Source organism: Pseudochaenichthys georgianus, chromosome 24 (genome assembly GCF_902827115.2).
Source record: "Pseudochaenichthys georgianus chromosome 24, fPseGeo1.2, whole genome shotgun sequence".
In the NCBI taxonomy this organism is placed as follows: Eukaryota; Metazoa; Chordata; class Actinopteri; order Perciformes; family Channichthyidae; genus Pseudochaenichthys; species Pseudochaenichthys georgianus.
The window spans coordinates 28,469,558-28,481,286 of NC_047526.1; the positions used below are offsets into that span (position 1 = coordinate 28,469,558).

Below are 11,729 nucleotides of genomic sequence, written 5' to 3' on the forward strand. Positions count from 1 at the left end.
CTGTTATTCTACGCACAAAATTCTTTATTATTCTGCCGGGTTATTTTGCACCTCTTCTTCTCCCACATTCCACATCGCAGAAACTCCGTTCAAACATCAAAACATTCAGCTCGGTCGGGAATCGATGGCTTTTACTTTTCTCATTCATAACTTTCATAATTCCAGAGATACATCCCATAATTCATCACATTTTTAACATTGAAGTCAATGGAGAAACTCTTCAGACTTGAAAGGTCTTCATGCGACTTCAACTGCTAACTGCTCCTTCATACTTTCACTCAGAAACCTCATTCCAACTTTAAAATGTTACACATCTTTCTGACATTATTCATGTTAAACAACTTTTAAATCTGATTCATACTTTTAGAAATATTAAACATTGTTCAGACCTTGGTAAAGAGGCCTTCTTCAGATTTTAACATTAGTGTGTATTGAGCAGCTCGTTAAGGTGTGTGATCTCAAAGCTAGACTGGAGGACAGCTTGAAATTCGCCTTCATATATTTTTTTTAAACCTGACATAATTCCCAAACCCTACATTCCTGAGACATAATTTGTTATGACAAACGTAGGAAAACATCTCGTAGCTTGAAAAATGAAAAAAAAACTAGGCAAAATAATTAAACAAAATGCCTCTTGAGGGCATGAAGTGACTCACAACATTAGCTGCACACCTTTAGTTAATCTGCCAAAAAGGCCACATTATTAACCCGAAAGTACACAAAAAGCACACAGATGCTCAAGGTCCTTGAGATGCTTCACGCGTTGACATTTCACCGATATCTGTTACAGTTCTTCAACAAAACGTTCACATGTAAGAGGTTTACATTCAGAACAATGAAAAGGCTCTCCTCTCACTGATTACTGCACATCACCATGGAAACCTTTGATCTCTGGACACGTCGTTTGCTCAAATATAAACACCTGTGTCAAGGAACACGATGATGTCATAACTCCAACTGACATGCTCAGAGCAGCAGACTTCAGATAATGGTTAATGGTCCAGCCTTCATCATGTCTGTGCCATTAGTACGTTTTCCTCAAAAGCTGTTGGCCCTCGCCGTAAAACACGATATTGCTATAACTGAAAATGGACAAAAAGTGCTCAAACTTCACATTTGTGCTAACAGTCCAGCCGTGAAGACATCTATATGACAGTTTTAAGATTTTTTCAAATGCCGTTGCCTTGGCAACACAAAGCTCACTATGAAACACGGTTTTCTCACAACTTCAGTTCAAATGCTCAAAATGGCCCAAAACTTCACAGGTTTGGTAACGATGCAGCCATTAACACATCTAAGCGTATTATGGGGTGTCATCAAATGCCATCAAGTTAGTTCAAAAGTGTGCAGTTCAAATATTCTGCTGCTTTTCCAAGCCTTTTGACTTTCTTTTCTTCTCTCATCACACATTCAAGCCCCCAGTGTTCATGTATCATTTCAATCTAAATTCTTCACTTTCTTCTTACACATTACATTTCAGCATAGCAATTCAGCGTCAGCTTTTCAGCATAAAGCATTCCCACTAGCAATTTCTTCAGGAATTGCATTCTCTAGTTTAAAGACTGATTTTCTGGTGTTCTGGTGTTGCCTTCTTTGATTAATGTTTAGCAATATAGTTGCATTTTAAAAACAGCAATTACTGATGGCCAAAGCTATAAAATAACTCCATTGTATACAAGCGTTGTTTATTTTCTTTATCGCATCTTCAATGGTTTTGCGTTGGACATTGTGTTAGAATACTTCCAACAAGCTGTGGTTCATAGTTTAGTAATGTTCAAAGACACGCTGTAGTAATTCAAGTAGAATCAACTTTTAAGCTTTTAGGCCAAATTGCAGCCTAATGACTAAAAGATTTTTCAAATGTCAGCCACATAACAAAATGAGAATGTCACCTACTGGCTGAATGTATCCCTACATCCCTGCTGACATTCTCACATGCACCAAAGTTAATGGAGTAAAGAAAAAGCATCTAATTTTTAAATGTTCTGGCCTCAGTAGCCGGCGGAAAGAAAAACAAATCATTGACTTTAAACAAACTTGCTGGAACTGCAGAAAACGTATTGGTGAAGTGATTTGATGTTGATTACAGAAAATGTTGGTGTGCTGAAGGAGCTGTGCGTTACATTTGCTGGAGACGCTGTTAGAAAAATAAACGGGGGGGGAAATTCAATAAAAAAGTGTCCTGACATTTTCAGTTTAAATGAAAGCAATCGTTGTCACTTATGTCCCTGCCATCCAGTCACTGGGGCTTCAATAGAGCAGCAGCTGGGTAAATGATGCAAACGGAGAAAATTGGCGACTACCAGCTTTTAAACTTCACTGATTTAAGAAGTAATTTAAGTTTACATTGGAAACACTACTGTGAAAACAACATTTATAACAGATGTCAAAAACTGGAAGTGTAGATTATGAAAGATGCGGCTCTTTTTTGTTCGTAGCGTAAACAGATGTTACAAGGTCTGGTCTGCATTGGTTATTTAAACGTTTTTTCTTTGATGAAAATAGAATCAACGAAGTCCTGATTAGGTAACATATCCTGCACAGAGGTTTATAATATTATGAAACATGGTTTTGCAACTCTAGGAAGTTTAACAATTGCAAGGTAGCTGAACCCTAGGAAAAGGAATCTAGTTTTGGACAGCATGGTATAACTAAATGGCTTTTGAAAAACTCAATTTCCTAAGCATTTATCACATTCTCACAATGCAATTTGTGGTCGTATTTCACTGGCAAAACCTTTGTGACAAATAACATTGCATTGCTTTCAGAAAGAATTGAGGGAGGTTCAACTTTCTTTTTGATTCTTTGAATGTACATTTCTTACTTTTATCAAGATATGATCTCATTGAAAGGAATGAAGGTTTTTCTTTATCCGGTCACAAATCAGAGTTGCATCATATCTGACATAAGATCCAGTGTTTTATAGGCAAACTAAACATTTAGATATATCTCTGACTCTGCTGCATCAAACACTATATTTTTTACCTGTCATGGACATGCAGTACAGGACCCTTAATGTATTTTTGCCAGAAATGTAAATGTGGTGAGGTTCCTGTTTGGTGCACTTCACAGAGCATTACCTTCGTTCCAGGGACCCGAGATGAATCCATCTCTGCGGTGAGAGTGTTCTATACAGTAGCAGCAAGTTGGAAATACTTTACTTCACTAAGAGCATTCTTCATCACAAAAAACATTTTCTCTCAGAGCAGAATTCCTCGACAAGCCTCGCGCTCTCGTATTTTTTTTGAAAATTCAATAGTTCAAAGTTGAAACACTGATCAATTGAATAATTCAGGCTCTGCAGAGAACAGATGATCGGTGATGCTGCAGTGATGTGAAGCCGCTATCCATTCTTGATCAATAAATCTCATGTTTGTTCTACAGCCGGACACCCGCGTGGCCTTCGGTGGATCTGTTGCCCCCAGTAACCACCATGCCGCTGATGCTCCTCCTGTTGCCATGGTGACCTTGATGTTGCAGATAACAATGTTTACCAGGTTGGTGTTTGTTGTCAATATTTAGGCTTGTTCCAGCCCCCTTTACACTTCTGACTGACTTCTTTATTCAATTGAGATTCTTGATGAGATTTGTTTTGTCTTGGTGACGGTTTTCATTATCCCGATGACTAAAAGGGGACCTACTCATTTTCAGGTTCATATTTGTATTTTGTTCTTCTACTGGGACATGTTTACATGCTTTAATGTTCAAAAAGGTCTTTATTTATCTGATTGGTTAGCTGGTCGTCTCTGTCATGATTGGTTAAACGCTTAGAGATGTCCCGACCCTTAGTATCACGTACAGTGTGTTCGAGCGCTAGCCAATAGAAGCGCGAGTGTAACATAGTGATGTCATTATGTTACAGAAGTTCAATGGAGGCAGGGGGGGGAGTGTGTTGGAGAGAAACTCCCTATGGAGGGAACTATGGGATTTTAGCCTTTGCAGACCATTTACATGCACAAAAACCTATAACACACTATACAGAAAAAGGGAAAACTGAGGCTTTTTAAATGAGCTCAGGGCAAAATATATTCTCACCTGCTCAGACAATCTTCATATTTTCCATCCTTTTTTGACAATCTACTGCTGTTCTTGGAATCCTTATGACATTCACATTTTTAATCATATTCAAACTGGCCTTCTGCATGACAGGAGGAAAAAGAACAACAAAGCAATAACAACGATGCAATGCAATTTATTTGCTCTTCAAAGCTTAAAGCTACTAGTGACAGGATTTTTCTTTTTATGTCCATCTCATCAGCATAACTCGCAAAGTTTGGTTGTGACAGTAAAAAGACAGCAGTTTTCCATGAATTACGTTAGTATTTGTTGCCCACATAAAATACATATAGGCAAAGAAAGAAAAATCCTGCTTACCAACCAAGAGTGGACCACGCAACAGACAATAAACAAAGTTAAATATGAATTTAACAGATTTTTTATTTGTGTATATAATAATTTAACATTATATGATGTTATATATTATTTTCAAATTATATTTGTTTTGATAATCGTACGTTTATTCATCAGAGCCATAATGAAACTGTGTGTGAGGGTATCGTGTGTGTGGATGATATTTTTCTCTACATAAAGCTGTACTTTTTAGTTTGTCACAAACTGAGCTTTGGTCTTTTCTCTTTGGTGACATTTCCAGATTTTATCATACCAAGTTCTCTGTATAATTATACCCACAAAAAATAATCTGAAGAATTTCTACTTGACTGGGTCTCATAGATCTTCAGATTATAAAACTCAAAGAGGCAGTGGAGGGGTTTGTAGAGGAGTAAATTGGATTTGTTGGAGAGCCAGGGAGGAGGGGGCAGCTTTTGTCACAGCAAAAGTAATTTGTCATGTGGTATACAGTAGCTGCAGGACTGTGGGCTGCTGCTGCGGTGTATGAAAATGATGGGAGGGAAAAAACAAGTCCATGCTCAGTGGGTATATCCAAACTTTACTTTCTCTTCCCATACTATCATCCTAAAATGCCAGCAGGGACATCTTGCCACGCCTCATTGTGTTTGGTGAAACTGCGACAGTGAGGGTGGGGACTCTTGGGGTGTGTCCAGTGAGGAGCCGTAAAATAAATGGACTCGATAAAAGCTCCTCGAACAAGACTCAGAGAGGAGACAGAAGAAAATACTTTGTTGTCTTTGGAGAATCTGTCAAGTCATTTTGGACTGCAGTTTTCTTACAGCCGAACTGAGACACAACATGGATAAAATATCTTTATATTATTGTTTACACTTTCTCATTTCACCTTCATGTTCCCTTGATGAACAAACGATGCTGACTGCAGCCCCGTTTTAAACCGCCCTCCATTCACCAATGCAGATCCGTCTGAAATATTGCTCTGATTCACAATAAAAAAAACAGCGTAGTAGAGTCGTAAACAATTGCATATTTGCCTAGCTCCGCGGACTAATTGGCATCTGAATATATTCCTGTGGTGTTTCACTATCTGAGCGTCAGACGCACAAAGCAGCAGATACAGCTTACCTAAGCATTGTTGCTAAATCACCAATAAATAGACAATATTTCAATAGAACTACCATTTGTAGTGACATTTATAATGCCATTTCAACATCCACAGGCACAGAAATGTGTCCTTCACTGCTCGTAAATATTCTATTTACTTGCATACAAACATTATGTCTGATTGATCACATTACCAACTTGGGATACCGTCAGTTCTCAGAGAAATTATTTCTTCAGTATAAACAAAGCTGCTATTAACACTTTCAAAAGACATTTTCCTGGAATGACTCGAGGGGTCCTTAATTTTTAATGAAAGCTATACGCTATAAAGAGATTTGATTGTTGTTGTGTAGCCTCAAATGTGCATGCCAACCTCTCTTTTCATTCAAAACAATGCTAATTCTCTGCCCTCTTTTTATTAAACCCTCACAGCACTGCACTCAACCAAATGTGCAATTGTAGAAGTAATGACAGGCTTTAGGAATTTAATATTTTGTGTGTGAGTCAGCAGGATTTGTCGAGTGTAGTATCATGACTCATGTTGTATCGGATCATTATTCCCACTGTAAGCAGATCAAATTGTGAGGCCTTAACATTAAAAAGGCATCACTCACGCTGTGGTACAATTAGCTTGTTTAAGGTTAGAGCAGACATGTGTTTTTATAAAGGTATCTACTAGCTTCAGTAAAAAAATAAATCAACACTATTGGCGGACCAAGATTGTTGGAGCTTTGTTCCCATTTTGTTCTTGTAACCTGTTACTTCACCAGCTAAAGTTAAATTGAAAGGGTTTCTCAGGGTTGTAATTTATAAAAATATTCAACAAAAGATCATCTTGGTTTTACAAGCTGGTTTGCTCACTAGCATTAAACAAAATCTACTTCTGAGGCTGATTGGGATATCATTAGTGTTAGGGAATAATTTTCTTAGGTATTCAACCTTCGACACCATTCATAATGTTCTCCTCTCACTGTCTCCTTTCCCACGGCATAGGTCTACGGCCTTGGGTATTGCTGCTATCTCTCTTAAGGAGGAGCAGCTTGGGCGCATTGTTGTTGCCAGTCTATGACAGAGCACAAGCCGTCATGAGGTAGTTTACTGTTCAGGGACGAAGGCTCCCTGGCGCACATTCTTTCCTATGGACGAGAGCTTTAGTTAGATTCAGAGTCCATATTTGTTTAGTCTCACTGATGAAGAATGTTGATTATTACACTCCGAACTAGTTAAAACCTGGAGCTGCAGAAGAGTTCTTCAGAATTGGTTTGGAAACCGCTGTGTCAACTCTTGACACACCACCTGTCTTGTCAATTCTCCGGCCGTAACTCCAAATAAACCACCAGTGTTTGCCATCAAAGCTCCAGCTCTCCTCGTGTCTCTCTGAGTCCTGACTCTCCATTGCTACAGAAGTTTCCCCTACAATTAGTTCTGCTGGTATTTGATCCTAACACAGGTTTGGACATACAACCAGGGCTCGACATTAATGACTGCCCGATGGCCCGGGGCCATCTAGTATTTAGCTCGGGCAATGAAGCCTCACCTGCTGGTTGCCCAATCGAGCAATCTATTATGCCAGTATCATGCAGCTCGCGGATCCAGTAATGACAGTAAAACTAAACATATCTATAACTAGTTTAGGTAGTTTGAGAGGTAATTAAAATACTGTAGCGACGTGTGATATTCTAACCTGAAGTGTGTGTTTTGTCCGCTCACCGCTGCATGTGATCATGCAGAGCTGCGTGTGATCATGCAGAGCTGGTGTCGACTCGTCAGCAGCAGCTGATCTCTCTCTCCCGTCAGATTAGATTTCAATCGCGTTTATGTCCATATCGATCAGATCCAGCTAGTTCTAGCTAATGATATAATTACCTGCTTATTAAAAGACACCTAAACAATAAGTGTCACTATGCAACTGGGTGAGGCCTCAAAGTATTCTTTCACACACAAGCTGTGTCCCAATTCAGCGGCTGCATCCTCCTGAGGACCCAGCCTTTGAATTCCGCGGAGGACCCAACCGACGTGGGTCCTCCGCGGAATGCGAAATGAGACGGTCTACGGAGCATTTCCTGGTACGTCACCGGCCGTTATCCCTACCTTTTGCCGCCCCCGTCGCATAGCAACCAGCTGCAGTCAGAAGTGCCTGTAATAATTTCTGACATTAGGCAAAATATTTTCAAACGGTTCAATATGGAGTCAGAGATAGTACTTCTTTTGGTGATGTTCAATATGTTAAATTCAATTTCCCAAGGTCACACCAGGCGCACCATCTATTTCAAATTAATGGAAGACCATGTCCAGGTACTGATACTTATATCTATTATCATATTATATAAAATATATATGTACTGTATTTTTAGCAGTTAACAGTAATGTTAATATTAGCCTATAATACATGTTTAAAATGTTATTTCTCAGGTTGAGTATAGCTTGTGTATATATATAAACATGTCTATAGAGATATATTTATACACAAACACAGAATATATGTATGTACTGTATTTTTAGCTAACAGTAATGTTATTAGCATAATACTGATACAAATTTTATTTCAGGTTGAGTATAGCTTGAGTGTATATATATATATATATATACATATATAAGTATGTATATATATATATTTGTGTGTGTATATATCAATAAACATATATATATATATAAACATGTCAATAGATATATGTATAAACAAAGAACAAAAATGCTGTTCACTTATTTAACCCTTTTTTCTCAACCTTTCCCTCTACCAGCCAAGGCCCCTGTACTGCAGGATCAACTTAAGCGTCCCTGTCCTGGACAGGTTTTTTAATGACCAGGACACACTCCCTGATTTCAGGCTGAGCAGGGAGTCCCTGAAGGTGCTGCTGGAACTCCTGGGTCAGGACAGGAGACATGGATGGGGGGCCACAATTGAAACCCTGGTGTTCCTGTTCTGGCTGGCAAGTGGGGCATCATGCAGGGTGGTCTCCAGAGTTTTTGGGATGCCTAGATCCACGGTACACCGGATTGTCCACAGAGTGACTGAGGAGGTGGTGGCCATTTGCCACCAGGTCATCCACCTCCCCAGGAAAGCAGAAGACCTGGAGGCTGTGTCGCGTGGGTTCGCAGGGCTGGCCAGACACAGAGCCTTCAGAAAAGCTGCTGGAGCAATCGACGGCTGCCATGTCCGCATCGTGCCACCAAGCGGCCCTGATGGTCACTGTTATAGAAACAGAAAACTGTTCAGCTCCATTTTGCTGCAGGCTGTTTGTGACCATCAGGGCCGCTTCATCGACACGTACGTGGGCTGGCCTGGGTCAGTCCATGACTCTAGAGTGCTCCGCCACAGCCCACTCTATCGGCAGGCACTCTACCCTCCTCCAGGGCACTTTATCCTCACAGACGGGGGGTACCCCTGCCTCCAACATCCACTCCCCCTCATCACTCCATACAAACGGCCGCTGCAAGGTGTGGGACCCCAGCGCTTCAACAGCCATCACTCCCGGGCACGCTCCATCATCGAGCGTGCCTTCGGGGTGATGAAGACAAGATTCAGGAGTATCTTCCTGCAAGCGCTGGAGGTGCACCACACCTTCGTTCCTCAAGTAAGTAATCACTCATTAGGACATTTTGATAATACTGAAGAGTAGATCTAACATGAGGTATAACATATATATATATATATTTCTGCCAATTCTGCTCCTTGGCGGGACCAACTGTCTGCGGAGGTGTCTGCCCTGGAGGAGGTTCCTGGTGACCACGATTATGTGTAAAGGTATGTAAAACAATTGACGAGCTGTGATAAAATAACCGTGTGCAATATTTATATACATCTTTTGTTCTTATCTGCTGCTGAAAACATCTTAGTGACATGGCAGCCGTCGATTGCGTCCGCCCTGCGAACCCTAGCCCTAAAGGACAATCCGATGTACTGTGGAGAGAAGCATCCCCAACAGCTCTGGAGACCACCCTGCATGATGCCCCACCCATCATCAGAGCACACCAGGGTCCTAATTGTGGCAGCCAGGTCCAGCAGCACCACCTGGGACTCCCTGCTCAGCCTGAATGTGTATATAGTTTAAATGTTGTTTTATTTGTATGTTGTTTCATTTGTATGTTGTTCCATCAAATAAATTATAAGTTTCATATTGCTCATTACATTTATTTATTTATTTATTTATCAACTAATTTTTCTAGGAGAGAAAAAAGCCTGTTCAGGTTCTCCCTGTTCTCCTCCCTCTGCTGCTTCATATCCTCTCTGATGAGGTCCATTAGCCCCTCCTTTCTTTTCCTTTTAGGCCGGGATGGCCCTGCCTCAACCTGATCCTCTTCCTCGTCCTCCTCTTGGTCCCCCACTGCTGAACTTGGCCGTGGCGTGTCCTCTGGAATAGAGGATATTAGGACAGGCGGGCAGATAGAGGGCCTCTGTCCTAATATCTCATCCATTTGGACAAACCACGGCCAAGTTGCAGCAGTGGGTTTCCCACCGACTCCCTCTCCTGACCCTGGGTATTTGCAATCCTAAAGGCAGAGTAAAACAATCATGGCATTACAAAAAAAAACACCAGCCGATAAACAAATGTCAGCAAATGTGTTTATTAACTTGTAAAACTCACATACTTTATATCTTTTTTTCAGATTGTCCCACTTCTTCTTAGCCTGCAGGGAAGTTACACTTCCCTGCAGGCCCATATCTTCCAAAACCGTCCTAATCACAGAGAGAATAGTACAACATCTAGTATTATGAATAAAACAATAACAATGTCACAACTAAGGATACACACTTAGGAAGAAATATTCTTTTTCTTTTTCTAATGGTGGCATGGAGACATCCCCAGTGCTTGAATTGAAATAAAAAAGGTGCCAGTACTCTAAATCAGCAACTGTTTCAAGTACATTTTATGTATACAGCCCAAAAACAAGAATTTGGCTCAAAGGTCTTTACAATCTGTACAACATACGACTCCCTCTATCCTTATCCTCATATCTTTGATTCAGTAATTAAAAAGATACTACTATAATATAATATTACTACTGGGTGGGTGTTGCAACTGAGCATAAACACAACAAATATGCGTACCTAGATGCGTCATGAGGTGCCGGTACGCAGTAAGAACTAACGGTACGCAGATGGGTAAAAATCAGAAGTCCCGGTACTAGACAATATTAGTTGTTTTATTAGAATGGAGTGTATGAAATGAGGGATGATTCATAAAATAAGAACGATACAAACTGGATATTGTGCCTTACCTCCAAGCGATGGCCGCGGAGAATTTGGCCCCGGTGAAGAGGGATTCATTCTCCCCTCGCATTTGGATGAATTGAGCAGTCTGCTCCTTGCTCCCTATCAAAACAAATGTTTGCAGTAAGATTTGTATAACAAAAGCAGTTAAATAAATAAATTAGCTTTATAATTAATCCCAACAATATGAAAACCATGGTTCTGGTTTACAACATGTCGAAATATTTTCACTTCATATTATTTTATGTATACAAAGAAGACATCTCCAATCGCCCGTATCTTTAAATAAAACAGTTAAATCGGTTTACTGTTTCATGTCGTTTACTATTTGGGTGAGTTGAAACCCTATACTTACATTTAAAAACAAATCCGGCTCCCGCCGAAGCTTCAGCCGTTGTTGCCGTCCCGTTAGAAGCCATTTTATTTTTAAATAACTCATTCGTCACCGTCGCCCATTGCATCCTGGGATATGATACACCGCGGAGTGTACATCAGATGTATCCTCAAAATCTGGGAATAGAAGGCTGCATTTGTGGGCTGCATTCGGAGGAGCCTTGTCTTTTTTTTTAATTGGGACAGCCTTCGTGACGTATGCGGTCTTCGAATGCATCCTCAGGAGGATGCGGCCGCTGAATTGGGACACAGCCACAGTGACGTCACGAGCTACCCACAATGCAACGCCCGAAATACGCCATTTTCCTGGAGGTGCAAATATCCCGGAGGTGCAAATGTAAACAGCTAGCTAACGTAGCCAGGCAGAGCGCACTAGGTTTTTTTTCTGAATTAACGACTGGAGAAATCGCTGCATGTCTTCGGATTACATCTCTGGACTTGAGGGGTGTGCTCTAGTTCAGTGGTTCTCAACTGGTGGGTCGCGACCCAAAAGTGGGTCGCGGACCCGTTTCGAGTGGGTCGTGGACCCGTTTCGAGTGGGTCGCGGATGTGTGAGTGAAGAAAAAAACTTTTGAGGGAAAAAGTCAAACTTTTATTTTGAAGGCCCGATTTTCTAACGCTGTGCATGCAGTCGGCGTTGGACTGGAAGCAC

The 11,729-nt window shown here is 40.8% G+C and overlaps 1 long non-coding RNA gene across 1 annotated transcript; it reads left to right on the forward strand.

Annotated features, from left to right (window-relative positions):
* The first annotated feature begins 9,147 nt into the window (after positions 1 to 9,147).
* Positions 9,148 to 9,588, forward strand: LOC117439586 (uncharacterized). The gene is made up of 2 exons (XR_004551175.2): positions 9,148 to 9,217; positions 9,310 to 9,588. It is a non-coding gene; the product is annotated as an uncharacterized lncRNA (long non-coding RNA).
* Positions 9,589 to 11,729: the final 2,141 nt, after the last annotated feature.